The following is a 15,105-nucleotide window of genomic DNA, read 5'->3' on the forward strand; positions in this document are numbered from 1 at the left end:
GGAAGGGGATTCTATCATGGTACTCACGCCTCGCGGGGAGGAGAAAATAAAATATAACCCAACTTGCTTTAGATGGGTTTACGCTTTTCCCCCCGCTTTGAAAAAGGCTAATTATTCATTTTTTATAATAGCCCCAAACTGGAAACAATTAAGATGTCTCATCTGGCGAATGGACAAACAAAATGTGATACATTCATAGAATGAAATAATACTCAGCAATAAAAATGAACTGATATGTCTGTCAACATGAATGAATCTCTGATTATGCTGAGTGAAAAAATCTAGACACAGAGAGTACATGCTGTACAATCTCATTTATATGAAATTCTAGGAAAGGTGAAACTAGTTGATAGAAGGCAGATCAATGATTGCCAGGGGCAGGGGTGGGGAGAAGGGAGTGACTGCAGAGAGACTCCAGGAAACATTTTGGAACGGTGAAAATGCTCTTTTTCATGGTTGTGGTGGTGGTTGCGTGACAGCACGCATTTGTGTAAGCTCGTTGAATTGTACACTTAAAATCGGTGAATATTAAGTAAATTAAACTTCAAGAAAGTTCAGCCCCTCAAATTTTAAAAATGCCAAATTTGAAAAGTGTTTCCCTAAATGATAGAGCATTTGTATTTCATGAAGTCAGAGGTACCATTTGAATCTAAGTCCACCGTAATTTTACATACCAAGAAAGAAAAAAATGCTGCCCATTGAACTATGACACATGGTCAATTCTAAGATTCATCCTGATTTTGGAGGTGTTCAAATGTGGGGGGAAAATGTCAGAATCAATTGAGTATATTATTTCTGTATTATGTGCAATTAAGGAAGAAGGAAGAGAAATGAGAAAGAAGGGCAAATGATAAGCTAGAAAGATACACAGACACCCACAGGGGGCCGGAATCGAGTTAAGGATGCAATAGATGCCCAAGGCAGAAAGCTGGCTCAGAGCCAAGGTTCCATCTTTGCTGACATCTAGAATATATTACCCAGACTCTATCCTTAAATTTTTCTCAACCTCTGTTGCCAAGCATATGAATGTTTCCTCTTGCCAAAACTGTTTCTTTGTTTTTGAGATCTGTTACTCACTCCTGTCTCAAGTACCTGCCTGTCCTTACAAGCCTAGCTTAAGTATCTGCCTCAGCATTTACATCTTGGTGTCTGCCTCTGTTTTGGAGTGCTCACTAGCTTTTTTTTTTTTTTAAGATTTATTTATATATTTGAGGGACACCTGGGTGGCTCAGTCAGTTGGGTGTCCGCCTTCAGCTCAGGTTGTGTCCTGAAATCAAGTCCTGCCTCGGGCTCCTTGCTCAGCAGGGAGCCTGTTTCTCCCTCTGCCTGCTACTTTCCCTGCTTGTACTCTTTCTCTCTCTGACAAATAAATAAAATCTTTTAAAAATTAAAAAAAAGATTTATTTATATGTTTGAGTGGGGAGAGGGGCAGAGAGTGAAGGAGAGTGTCTTAAGCAGACTCTGCACTGAGCAGGGAGCCTGAGGCAGGGCTCCATCTCACAACCTTGAGATAACAACCTGAGTGGAAACTGAGAGTCAGACACTTAACTGGCTGAGCCACTCAGGCGCCCCAGAGTGTTCGCTAGCTTTAAATAACCAGCTATATGTAAGCTGTCAGATTTGGGTGTTCCAGGGCTCAGTCTTTAGACCTCTTTTCTACCTACACTCACTCTTTGTTAATCTCATCCATTCTCTTGGCTTTTCTCTCTTCACTGACAACTCCAGAATTCGTACCTCCAGCCCATACCTCTCCCCTGAATTCCAGACTCCTATCCAGCTATTTGGTATCTCCACATAGATGTCTAACATGTTCAGATTCTCTGAACACATCCAAAACTGAACACTTGATCTTTCCCCACACCAACTGTATCAGTTTCCTGTTCTGCTGTGACAAATTACTACAAATGTAGTGGGTTAAAATAGCACATCTTTATTATCTCACAGTTCTGTAGATTAAAAGTCCAACACGGATCTCACTGGACTAAAGTTGAGGTGCGGGCAGATGTACCTGCAGACTGAGTTTCTTGCTGGAGGCTCTAGGAGAGAATGTAGTTTTTTGTCGTTTCCAGAGTTTTGAAGCTGCTCATATTCCTCCACTCATGGCCCCTTCTTCCATCTTCAAAGCCAGCAACATAGCATCTCTCTCTGACCCCCTTTATCTACCTCTTTTTCACTCTCTCTTCTACCTCCTTCTTCCACTATTTTTTAGAGAGGGACCAGGGAGGGGCAGAGGGAGAGAGAGACTCTTAAGCGGGATCCATGCCCAGTGCGGAGCCCCAGACACAGGGCTTGATCTCAGGACCCTGAGATCATGACCTGAGCTGAAACCAAGAGTCAAGAGTCAGATGCTTAACTGACTGAGCCATCCACGCATCCCTCCCCTTCCACTTTTTTTTTTTAAAGATTTTATTTATTTATTTGACAGAGATAGAGACAGCCAGCGAGAGAGGGAACACAGAAGGGGGAGTGGGAGAGGAAGAAGCAGGCTCATAGCAGAAGAGCCTGATGTGGGGCTCGATCCCATAACGCCAGGATCACGCCCTGAGCCGAAGGCAAACGGCTGTGCCACCCAGGCGCCCCCCCTTCCACTTTTAAAATCCCTGTGATTATAGTGTTCTGGATAATCCAAAATACTCTTCCTATGTTAACGTCAGGTGATTAGCAACCTTACTTCCCTTTGCCATATAATTTATGTTAAAAAACAAAATTGCTGGATAAATTTGAAGATCGAATTGGCTTTATTAAGGTATTCATGAATTGGCCAGTATCCCATCTAGCGAACAGAGAGATACTCAGAAGAGCTGTACAAAATGGAAGATTTTTATAGGTAGGAGGGTGGGGCAAGGACGTTATTAGCAAAAGGAAAGAAATGATTGTTTGAGGCTGGGACATCTTTCTGAGAGGAAAGGAAAGGTAAGGTGTTTATCATGCAGATTACCTCCCTAGTGCTGATCAGGAAATTTCAGCTTGACTGTTAAAAGGTCACATTCCTGGGATAGTTTGAAACTGGAATTAAATCTTGGTTTGCTGTTGTGGGGGGCCAAGGGACTCCATCTAAGTGTTCTTTTTTTTTTAAACACTTAACATAGTTGTAGCTTCTAGGGATTGGGGTGTAGACAACTTTGGGGGGGGCATTATATTGTCTACCACATACTATAAAGTTTCTTTTTAAAAATTTTATTTATTTATTTATTTGACAGAGAGAGAGCACACAAGCAGGTGGAGTGGCAGGCAGAATGAGAGGGAGAAGCAGACTCCCTGATAACCGGAGAGGCCAATGCAAGGCTCAATCCCAGGACCCTGTAATCATGACCTGAGCCAAAGGCAGACACTTAACCGACTGAGCCATCCAGGCGCCCCATGTAAAGTTTCTTTTTAATTAAACTTTTAACTAAGATATAATACATGTACAGACAAGTGCACAAATAATAAATGTACAACTTGATAAATTTTCACAGAGTGAACACACTCATGTAACCGGCACTGAGAGCAAGAAACAGTGTTGCCAGCAATCTAGACTCTCCCTTTGTTTCGCTTCCAGGTCACTTCCTCTACCAAGAATACCACCATCCTGAGTTCTTTTTTTTTTTTTTTAAAGATTTTATTTATTTATTTGACAGAGAGACAGCCAGCGAGAAAGGGAACACAAGCAGGGGGAGTGGGAGAGGAAGAAGCAGGCTCACAGCAGAGGAGCCTGATGTGGGGCTCGATCCCACAACGCCGGGATCACGCCCTGAGCCGAAGGCAGACGCTTAACGACTGAGCCACCCAGGTGCCCCCACCATCCTGACTTCTAACACCATCGGTTAAGTTTGCCTGTTTAGAAGTTTATGTAAACTGAACTACATGGTGTGTATTCTTTATGTCTGGCTTCTTTCTCTTAACATTTATGACTATGAGATTCATTTATATTCCCATGTGTAGCTTTGAATTGTTCATTTTCATTGCTGTATAATATTCCATTGCATGAATCTACCACAGTGTCTCCATTTTACTATTTGGGGTGCTGCTTTGAATATTCCAGTACATATCATTTGGTGATCATATGTATGCATTTATATCAGATACATACTTAGCATTGGAATTGCTGGATCATAGAGTAAGCATATGTTCCATTTTAATAGAGGAAAATTTTTACATGACCTGTTAAGATTCTTCTAGCTGCTCTAAGAATTACATTGACATAAGACAGACTAATAGGAGAAAAAAGCCACAGTTTAATTATATGTGCACAGAGGCCGAATAATAATATCGAGACCCAAAGAAATGACCAAGGCAGACAGCTTTTTTACTTTTTTGGCAAAGAAATCTGTGAGGAATTGACAGGACAAAGAAAACTTATGTTTGGGGCACCTGGGTGGCTCAATCAGTTAAGCATCTGCATTTGGCTCGGGTCATGATCCTAGAGTCGTGAGATTGAGCCCAATGTCAGGCTTCCTGCTAAGCGGGGAGTCTGCTTCTCCCTCTCCCTCCACGTCCCTGCTTGTTCTCTCTCTCTCTGTCTCTCTCTCTCTCTGTGTCTCTCTCAAATGAATAAATACAATCTTTAAAAAAATTATGTTTGGGAGCTTCGATTAGTCAGGAATTCTAAACAGAATTTGAGTTGGGGCAGTAAACTAGTAAAAGTAACAAGGCTTGTTTCTACAACCCTCTTGTCTCCGAAGTCTTATTTCTGGTGATAAGGATGCCTCTTTGCCCCCTGGTACAGGGAGAGTACCTTTCACATAGATTTATTCCCTGCTTTCTGGAGACAAAGGGAAGTCAGAATGTTCCTTGCACTGACTATTTCTTAAGTAATTTTAATTCTAAATAGTCACTACGCCAAAGTGACACATTTGATGCAGCCTGCCCTTGGCTTGCACACTGCCGAAGAGCTTTCCAATGAATGTGTTTGAACCATTTTACATTCTTAATAGGCATGTGTGAGTCCCATTTGCTTCACACCTTTGCCAAAACTGGATAAGCATATAGGGGTAGCCCATTGTTATTGTTATTGTTGTTTTAAGATTTTATTTATTTGCCAGAGAGAGAGAGAGCGAGAGAGAGAGAGAGCAAGTGCACAAGCAGGGGGAGTGGCAGGCAGAGGGAGAAGCAGGCTTCCCGCTAAGCAAAGAGCCCGATGTGGGACTCGATGCCAGGACCCTGGTATCATGACATGAGTTGAAGGCAGGAGCTTAATAGACTGAGCCACCCAGAAGTTCCGCATTGTAGTTTTACTTGGCACTTCTCTGATGATTAATGAAGTTGCCCATCTTTTCATATATTTCACTGTGTATCTTTTTAATCTTTTGGTTATTGTACCATGTCAGTATATTATTCCAAAGCAAAAGAAAAAAACAAAACCCAGGGGGAAGAGTGTGGTATGGCCCCTTTTCACGAGTTAAAGGGGAGAATAAAACACAGAAAGAGAGAGAGGTAGAGAACTCTCCCAAAGTTCCTTACATCATTGACTGTCACAGTTTCACTGTATAGTCCAAGATCCTTCTTCCCCCTTCCCAGGCTGGGCAGTCATGGTTGGGGTTGTCCCCCTACCCCGAAAAGCAGAAGGGAAAATGTCTATATACACACAGAAAAACCTTGCTGTTTTTCTTCTGAAATTCTACTGAAATTCTTCCCTGGCCTTCACTGAGCAGGCCATTTTCTATAAGTTGTATTGCCCCTTTTATGTGAACTCCTTTCACAAATAAAACTTGTGGGAATCATGTGGGACTGCTGGGTGTTCAACTTCACGCATAATGGGGACTGTAAGACTAACATTATTTCAAGATCAAAATGACCTTCAGTTAAACACTCTTGTATTCACTGTTGTTTGTAATTAATTCTTGACCCAGACCAGCTCCGAAATTACCCAGATCCCAAGCAGACAATTAGGAAAGGAGTTGGATATTTTGTAAACTACAAAAAATTATTTCACACAAATACTTGCTGATTTTAATGTTATCTGTAAAGGACAGGATAATATTATATTTTATATATATTAGCTAAGTTAAAGGTATTTTTGAGGACTTTGGATTCCAACATAAAAAGGAGGCTTATGAAGTATAATTATTTGAAGTATCTTACTATCAGTTAAGGATTATAACAAAAGATGTTAAGCAGCCTTTCACCATGTCTGCTGATGACATATAACAGGAGGTAATGGGAGATGTGACAAAGAATTCATTCACTTCCAGGGCACATGGGTGGCTCAGTTGGTTGAGCGTCTGACTCTTGGTTTCAGCTCAGGTCATGATCTCAGGGTCGTGAGATCAAGCCCTGAGTAGGGCTCTGCACTGGGCATGGAGCCTGCTTGGGACTCTCCCTCTCCCTCTGCCCCTCCCCCCACACTTGCACACTCTCTAAATAAATAAATAAAATAATGTTGGGGTGCCTGGGTCGCACAGCGGTTAAGCATCTGCCTTCGGCTCAGGGCGTGATCCCAGCGTTATGGGATCGAGCCCCACATCAGGCTCCTCCGCTATGAGCCTGCTTCTTCCTCTCCCACTCCCCCTGCTTGTGTTCCCTCTCTCGCTGGCTGTCTCTCTCTTTGTCAAATAAATAAATAAAATATTTTAAAAAATGTGAAATCATTTAGAGGCATCAGCTAAGAATAGAGTATTCAAAATAGAAAAGCTTTATCTTGATGATGTTAAGATGAATATTTTTTTGGAGGAGGAGAGAGAAAAAGGAGAGTCAGAAGGAGAAAGAGAATCTTAAGCAGGATCCACACCCAGTGCAGAGCCCCAGACACAGGGCTTGATCTCATAACCCAGTGATTGTGACCTGAGCTGAAATCAAGAGTCAGATTCTTAACCGACTGAGCCACCCAGGTGCCCCCCATGGTGAATACATTAAAATTAGTCTTTCTGGAGGCACCTGGGTGGCACAGCGGTTGGGCGTCTGCCTTCAGCTCGGGGCATGTCAGGCTCCTCCGCTGTGAGCCTGCTTCTTCCTCTCCCACTCCCCCTGCTTCTGTTCCCTCTCTCACTGGCTGTCTCTATCTCTGTCGAAGAAATAAATAAAATCTTTAAAAAAAAATTAGTCTTTCTGGGGTGCCTGGCTAGCTCAAGAGCATGTGACTGATGTTCTTAGGATTGGGAGTTCAAGCCCCTCATTGGGTGCAGAGATTACTTAAAAAATTTTAAAAAGAAAAAATAAAGTTAGGGGCCGCCTGGGTGGCACAGCAGTTAAGCGTCTGCCTTCGGCTCAGGACGTGATCCCGGCGTTTTGGGATCGAGCCCCACATCAGGCTCTTCTGCTATGAGCCTGCTTCTTCCTCTCCCACTCCGCCTGCTTGTGTTCCCTCTCTCACTGGCTGTCTCTATCTCTGTCGAATAAACAAAAAATCTTTAAAAAAAAAAAAAAGAAGAAAGAAAGTTAGTCTTTTTGGGGCACCTGGGTGGCTCAGTCAGTTAAGCATCTGCCTTCGGCTCAGGTCATGATCTCGGGGTCCTAGGGTTGAGCCCCACATTGGGATCCCTGTGCAGCAGGGAGTCTGCTTCTCCCTCTCCCTCTGCCCCCACTTGTGCTCTCTCTCTCAAATAAATAAATAAACCCTTTTTTAAAAAGTTAGTCTTTCTGCTACTGTTGGAGAGGAAAATTTTTCCTCTATCCTCAAGACTGTCTAGGTGGTCTGAAAATGAAATTGCCACGAGGGAGATTAACAGGAGGAAAAAACCCCAAAGTTTATGACATATGCATGGAGGCCCAATAATGAAATTGAGACCTAAAGAAATGACTAAGGCAGGCAGTTTTTATACTTTTTAGACAAAGAGACAGTACATCTGTAAGGAACTGACAGGCCAAAGAAAACTTATGTTTAGGAGCTTCAATTAGGAAGGAATTCTAAACAGAATTTGGGCTAGAGTAGTAAATTAGTAAAAGTATAAGGTTTGTTTATACAGCCTTCTTGGCTCTGAATTCTCTTTCTGGTGATAAGGATGTCTGTTTACCTCCTGGTACAGGGAGAATGTACCTTTCACATGGGAGATTTATTTTCTGCTTTCTGGAGACAAAGTTGGGGGGGTCAGAGTATTCTTGCACCGGCTATTTCTTAAGTAACTTTTTTTAAAAAAGATGTTACTCATTTATTTGAGAAAGAGCGTGTGAGAGAGAGCATGAGCAGGGGGAGGCACAGAGAAAGAGGGAGAAACAGGCTCCCCACTGAGCAGGGAGCCTGATGTGGGGCTCCATCCCAGGACCCTGAGCCAAAGGCAGACACTTAACTGACTGAGCCACCCAGCCGCCCTTTAAGTAACTTTTATTTATTTATTTATTTTTTAAAGATTTTATTTATTTATTTGACAGAGAGACAGCCAGTGAGAGAGGGAATACAGCAGGGGGAGTGTGAGAGGAAGAAGCAGGCTCCCAGCGGAGGAGCCCAATGTGGGGCTCGATCCCAGAACGCCGGGATCATGCCCTGAGCCGAAGGCAGATGCCTAACGACTGCGCCACCCAGGCGCCCCCCTTTAAGTAACTTTTAATTAAAAATGACCAATATGCCAGGTGGTGCACTTTGAGGTGGTCTGCTCTTAGCCCCTACCCTACATTTTTAAAAAAGTTATTTGGGGAGGGGGGTGCGCCTGGGTGGCTCAGATGGTTGGGCGTCCCACTCTTGATTTCGGCTCAGGTCATGATCTCAGGGTTATGAGATCAAGCCCCACGTTGGGCTCTGTGCTCAACCAGGAGTCGGCTTGAGATTCTCTCCCTCTCCTTCTGCCCCTCCCCTTGCTTGTGCTGGCACTCTCTCTCTCTCAAATAAATAAAATCTTTCTTAAAAAAGTTATTCGGTTTTTTCCCTAAATTTTAAACTCAGACCAAAAGGTTATTTGCCCAGAAGCAAAGGAGAGAATTATCTATTGAGCTTTATTGAAGATGAGCATTGAGTTCTTATAGATACCACCTCCTGCAAACACACACGAGTTAGAGAGTTGAGAGGAGAAATGTAGAATACAACCGTTTGTACTATCCACTCCCAATTAAAAGGGAAAAATGGGCAAGGTGTATTGAACACACAGAAAACACTTTTTTCCGACCTAAAATTTCCGTTCATTTATGTGCTTTGCTATAGATTGCTTTTCTAATTTTACTAATAAAAAAAAGCTGGAGAATATTTAAGACCCTAGGAGCTAAATAAGAAAATTTGTTACCTGACTAATCATCTTGAAGGCAAGTTTCTTTCTTTTTTTTTTTTTTTAAAGATTTTATTTATTTATTTGACAGAGATAGAGACAGCCAGCGAGAGAGGGAACACAAGCAGGGGGAGTGGGAGAGGAAGAAGCAGGCTCACAGCGGAGGAGCCCTGATGTGGGGCTCGATCTCATAACACCGGGATCACGCCCTGAGCCGAAGGCAGACGCTTAACTGCTGTGCCACCCAGGCGCCCCTGAAGGCAAGTTTCTAAGTAAGAGTAAATTTGACTATGTTTTGTTCTTTATCATAAGCTGCAGGGGACCTCTTTTTGTGCCTCCCTGACATTCAGTATAAGGAGATAAGGGCTCTTGTCATAATCTTTTACTAAAGTATCTGCCTTTACCCATCCCGTGTTAAGGCATGTATTACCTCCAATAGCTTGTAAAAACATGTTTTGGAGAATTTCATGATGTCCCAAACGTGTCTATTGTAGAAAATAGTTCCAGCTCACAAACTGTATCTGTTACTAAGTACTCAAGTCATGGCGGACTGGCAAATTACAAGTAAAAGATAGTGTTTCTAACAGGATTTATTCACAATGCAAAGTCTTGCATATACTTCCCTTTATTCCATTTAGTTACAGTTTTTGGCAAATCATAATTCAGTGTTAACATTATTATGATTATTTAATGTTGTTCATAGCTGAGACGTATAATACAGTTGACCCTTGAACGACATGGGTTTGAACTGCACAGATCCACTCATGCATGGCTTTTTTTCAATAAATATGCATATAGTACTGTAATTGTATTTTCTTATGATTTTCTTTTTTTTTTTTTTTTTAAGATTTTATTTATTTATTAGACAGAGATAGAGACAGCCAGCGAGAGAGGGAACACAAGCAGGGGGAGTGGGAAAGGAAGAAGCAGGCTCATAGCGGAGGAGCCTGATGTGGGGCTCGATTCCAGAACGCTGGGATCACGCCCTGAGCTGAAGGCAGACGCTTACCCGCTGTGCCACCCAGGAGCCCCTTCTTATGATTTTCTTAACATTTATTTTCTCTAGCTTACTGTACTGTAAGAATACAGTATGTAATACGTATAACACACAAAATATGTGTTAATCCAGCTGTTTCTGTTATCAGTAAGGCTTCTAGTCAACAGTAGACTGTTAGTAGTTAACTTTTGGGGAAGTCCAAAGTTAGACTTGGACTGTTGACTGTGTGGGGTATTTGGTGCTCTTAACGCCTGCATTGTTCAGGGGTCAACTGTATACTCTTATTATGCTTCTTTTCAAATATGACATTTTGTTTTATCTAGAGTTAATAATTACTTTGGTTATTTTGTTTGATTGATTTGTTTTCTTGTACCTATTAGTAATTATTCCGCCAGACCCCTCCAGAGATGTAAAACCCTACTCTACAAGGTCAAAGGAATCAGGTAATCTTTTAGTTTTAGTTTTTATTTTGTTTTTTATTTGGAGACATATTTCTTCTTGCCATCTACCCTTCTACTCCCGTAAGGATTGGTTGATCTTAGGATTGCTACATAGATGTCATCCTGGAAATTCACTTTGCCTTTCTTAGAGTCCCATTTACTGGATGTCATTCTACTGTTTTTGACCATTTGGGTTGTTTCCAATTTCTGGCTATTAAGTAATGTTATGTATATATGTTTCTTCATGCAAGTATTTCTGTTGGGTGTATATTTAAGAGTGGACTTGCTGGGTCACAGGTATATTAAACTTGTGAACTTGGGTGGAAAAAAAATTACATCTTTATTTTCACTGACCATTATGTTAAATTTAGCATTTCCTTCAATTATCAATGTAGGCAACAAAGCATAGCAGTATCAGCTGTACTTGTAATTTTGACTGACAGAAATCATAGATCTTTTCCCAGCATATTACAGTTGTTGCACATAATGTGAGATACTGTTTATGCTGATGCCTTTAGTTCCTGAACTTTCCTGGGTTTCTGCAGCACAAATTGGATTATATGTTGTTGGCTTCCCTGACAGGTGTACTTAGTTTCATAATTCCTCCATTCAGCTAAGCAAGTTTTATGACCTTGTGGGTCCATATCTTTTATAATTATCTATTATCATTTTTATTAATTAACTAATTAATTTTTATTTTGAAGGTAGTCTCCATGCCCAATATGGGGCTCAAACTCATGACCCTGAGATCAAGAGTCGCATGCTCCACCAACTGAGCCAGCTAGGCCCCCCATATAATTATCTAGTATCGTTTTAGTGGGATTTCAGAATGTTGTGGAAATGAAAACATTTTCATATTATGTTTCCAAAGTGTTCTAGATGGCTTTAAATTTTAATTGAATCTTGTAGTTCTATTTTTTTTAGAGTTATTTATGTATACCTTTCATTGTTTTAAATAGACCAATCTTCATAGAGGTATATCTTTTATATTAGTCTTTCTAAAGAACCAGCTTTTGATTTTATTGATCATTTCTACTTTATGTGTGTGTTTATTAATTTTTGCTCTTTTCTGTATTATTTTTTTTCCTCTGTCCTCTTAGGTTTGTTCTACTCTTTCTCTAGCTTCAAAAATGGAACTCTTGGGGCACTTGGGTGGTTCAGTCAGTTAAGTGTCAGCCTTCCGGTCAGGTTGTGATCTCAGGATCCTGGGATCGAACCCCGTGTTGGGCTCCCTACTCATTGGAGAGTCTGCTTCTCCCTTTTTCTCTCCCTTTGCCTCTCCCCCCTGCTCATGCCTGCTCTCTCTCTCTCTCAAATAAATAAATAATCTTTTTTTTAAAAATGTAACTCTTGGGGCACCTAGCTGGCTCAGTTGGTAGAGCATATGACTCCTGTTCCCAGGGTTGTGAGTTCAAGCCCCACATTGGTCATGGAGCCTACTTTAAAACAATAATAAAAATAAAGATAAAAATAAATTTTAAAAATAGAACTCCTTATGTATTGATTTGGTATATATTTTTTTAGATTTTATTTATTTGACAGAGATTGAGAGAGAGAGAACAAAGAAGGGGAGCGGCAGGCAGAAGGAGAGGGAGAAGCAGACTCCCCACCAAGCAGGGAGCCCGACTCGGGACTTGATCCCAGGATCCTGGATCATGACCTGAGCTGAAGGCAGACGCTTAACTGACTGAGCCACCCAGGCGCCCTGATTTAGCATATTTTTTAAAAAATGTGTTTAACATAAATTTTCTTCATGATTCTGTTTTAGGTGCATGTCACATTTTTTTATTTTATTGTCATTCAGTTTTAACTTTTTCATGATTTCCATTAAGATTTTCTCATGAGCTCATTGGTTATTTAGGGTTGTAGTTTTAGTTTTTTAAATGTATGTTTTTGCTTGTTTTCACTCTTTTAGTATCGATTTAAAATGTCAACACGCATGTTTAGTTTTTGATAAGTTTAGAGTTAATAAGTAACTACATCATTCTTGCAAACAATACGTGGAGGTTTCAGGGCTTTAACTCCAGTTCTTCCCATCATGCCATCTACTTTTCTGTGTTATGGTTGTAAGGTATTTGAGTTTCATTTTTTAACCCTCCCTTTATATGTTAACAATTAGTATACATTTTGATTTTGCAAAATTAGGGTGCCTGGGTGACTCGGTTGGTTAAGTATCTGACTCTTGGTTTCTGCTCAGGTCATGATCTCAGGTTCCTGTGATTGAGCCCAACATCAGGCTCCACGCTCAGCGGGGAGTTTGCTTCTTTTGCTCCCCTTCTGCCTCCCCCTCCTCTGCGTTTGCATGCACACACTCTTTCTCTCTCAAAAAAATAAATAAATCGTAACGAAAAAGATTTTGTAAAGCCTTTGCTCATCACTTCTTTTTTCTTTTCGTGTTCAGTTTCCTTCTTGCAAAATTCTTCATCTTAATAGTTATGTCAGTGAGTATATGACTAGTAAACACCCATAATCTTTATGTGTCTAAAAATGCTATTATTTCTCTCTCATGCCTAAATAAAAATTTATCTGGATACATTTCCACCAAGTACCTCAACTCCTTCAAATCTTTGCTCTAATGTCACCTCCTTAATGAGGTGACCCTGACAACCCTTTAATAACTTTTCAGTCCATTTCCCACCCCAGACCATCTCAATTCTCTTACCTGTTTTTTTTTTTTAAGAGAGAGAGAGAGTGAGTAAGAGCACATGCACTTGTGTGCTCATGCTAGCGGGTGGGGGGGGGGAGGCAGAGGGAGGGGGAGAAAAAGCCTAGCATGGAGCCTATCACAGGGCTTGATCTCATAACCCTGAGATCCTGACCTGAGCCAAAACCAAGAGTCAAACGCTTAACTGACTGAGCCACCAAGCCACCCGAGCGCATGGATTTCTGTCTATTTCATTGTTATGTATCCCAAACATTTAGAAAAATGCCAGGCACAGAGAAGGTGTTTTTAAAAAATGAATTCATTGCACTTTCTGAGTCCATTGAATGAATATAGAATTCTTGATCGACTTTTTTATTCAGCACTTAGAAGATATTATTCTATCATTTTATTATCCTATTATCTCTGTTATCTTTTTTCTTGAGAAATCTAGTTATTTTTCTATTGTTACTTAGTTGGTAATCTCTCTCTCTTTTTAAAAAAATTTTATTTATTTTTTGTTAGAGGGAGAGATCATAAGCACAAGCAGGGGGAGCGGCAGGCAGAGGGAGAAGCAGGCTCCCTGCTGACCAAGGAGCCCAGTGTGAGACACGATCCCACGACCCTGGGATCATGACCCGAGCGGAAGGCAGATGCTTAACCAACTGAGCCACCCAGGTGTCCAGGTAATCTATCTTTCTTATCTTTTAAGATTTTCTCTTTGTTTTTTATGTTCTTCAGTTTTACTACAACTTGTCTAGGTGGAGATTTATTTTTATTTATCTTGCTAAGTATTTGAGGTTGCTCCTCTGGCTTGAAGACTTATTTCTAAAAAATCTCTTAGTCATGGGGGACCCATATCTTTGCAGGTGTTAGGAATTTGAACCCTACTCCCAAACATCTCTGGGCATGAGGTATCCTTGGTATTGGATCCCCCTTTTTTTTTTTTTTTTTTTTTAAAGATTTTATTTTACTTATGTGACAGAGAGACCCAGCGAGAGAGGGAACACAGCAGGGGAGAGGGAGAGGAAGAAGCAGGCTCCTAGCCGAGGGAGCCTGATGTGGGACTCGATCCCGGAACGCCGGGATCACGCCCTGAGCTGAAGGCAGTCGCTTTAACGACTGCGCCACCCAGGCGCCCCTGGATCCACCTTTTGTATTATTTTACTCTTATACAAATTACCTCATCCATCCTAGGATTGTGTTTTGCTCTTAAATCCAATCTCTTCTGCTTTTGGTCTTCCCAACTTAATTATTTGAGATTATGTTTAAGTATGTTCTAGACAAGATAAGTTTATTTCTTTATGCTATAAAGTCAGAAGACATGAAGTTCAAGGTGATTTGGGTGGTTTTGTGCTCATCAGGGACACACACTTGGTCTTTATTGTTGCTCTGCCATCCTTAGCCTGAGGCTTCTGCCTTATAGTCCAAAAGAGCTGCTTGAACCCCAGCCACTTGATTTGTATTCCAGCCAAAAGGAAGAAAGCAAAATGAACTTGTCCCTTCTTTTAAGGGATGCGTACCACTTCTACTTACAACACTTGTCAATGACTTACTCTGTAAGGGAGGTTGGGAAATGTTTTTACTAGGCAGCTATCAGTAACTGCTTTTATTTAAGACAAAAGGAGAGAAAAGACAATGGGGGATAATTAACAGTTTCTATCACACCCATTAAATTGTTAACAAGCTTAGAGTGAAGATCCTGTTTTGTACCTTTTATAAAAATCAGTGCTCACAAGAAGCTCAATGAAAATCTCTTAATAATGATGATTAATCCTTTCAGCAAACATTTATGTAGTACCTATTTTATGCTACGGACTGTGTTAGGCACTGGAGCTACAAAAATGAACACAGGAAACAAGTTGTTGCTTTAAGCGGTTATTTGAACCGCTAACAAAAGTTGTCAGGCAGAGGAGA

The 15,105-nt window shown here is 41.0% G+C and overlaps 1 long non-coding RNA gene across 1 annotated transcript; it reads left to right on the forward strand.

The window, feature by feature from the left end:
- The first annotated feature begins 3,676 nt into the window (after positions 1-3,676).
- Positions 3,677-13,769, forward strand: LOC109490128. The gene is made up of 3 exons (XR_002143368.2): positions 3,677-3,849; positions 10,488-10,550; positions 13,714-13,769. It is a non-coding gene; the product is annotated as an uncharacterized LOC109490128 (long non-coding RNA).
- The last annotated feature ends 1,336 nt before the right edge of the window (positions 13,770-15,105 follow it).

This window comes from Ailuropoda melanoleuca, chromosome X, assembly GCF_002007445.2.
Source record: "Ailuropoda melanoleuca isolate Jingjing chromosome X, ASM200744v2, whole genome shotgun sequence".
In the NCBI taxonomy this organism is placed as follows: domain Eukaryota; kingdom Metazoa; phylum Chordata; class Mammalia; order Carnivora; family Ursidae; genus Ailuropoda; species Ailuropoda melanoleuca.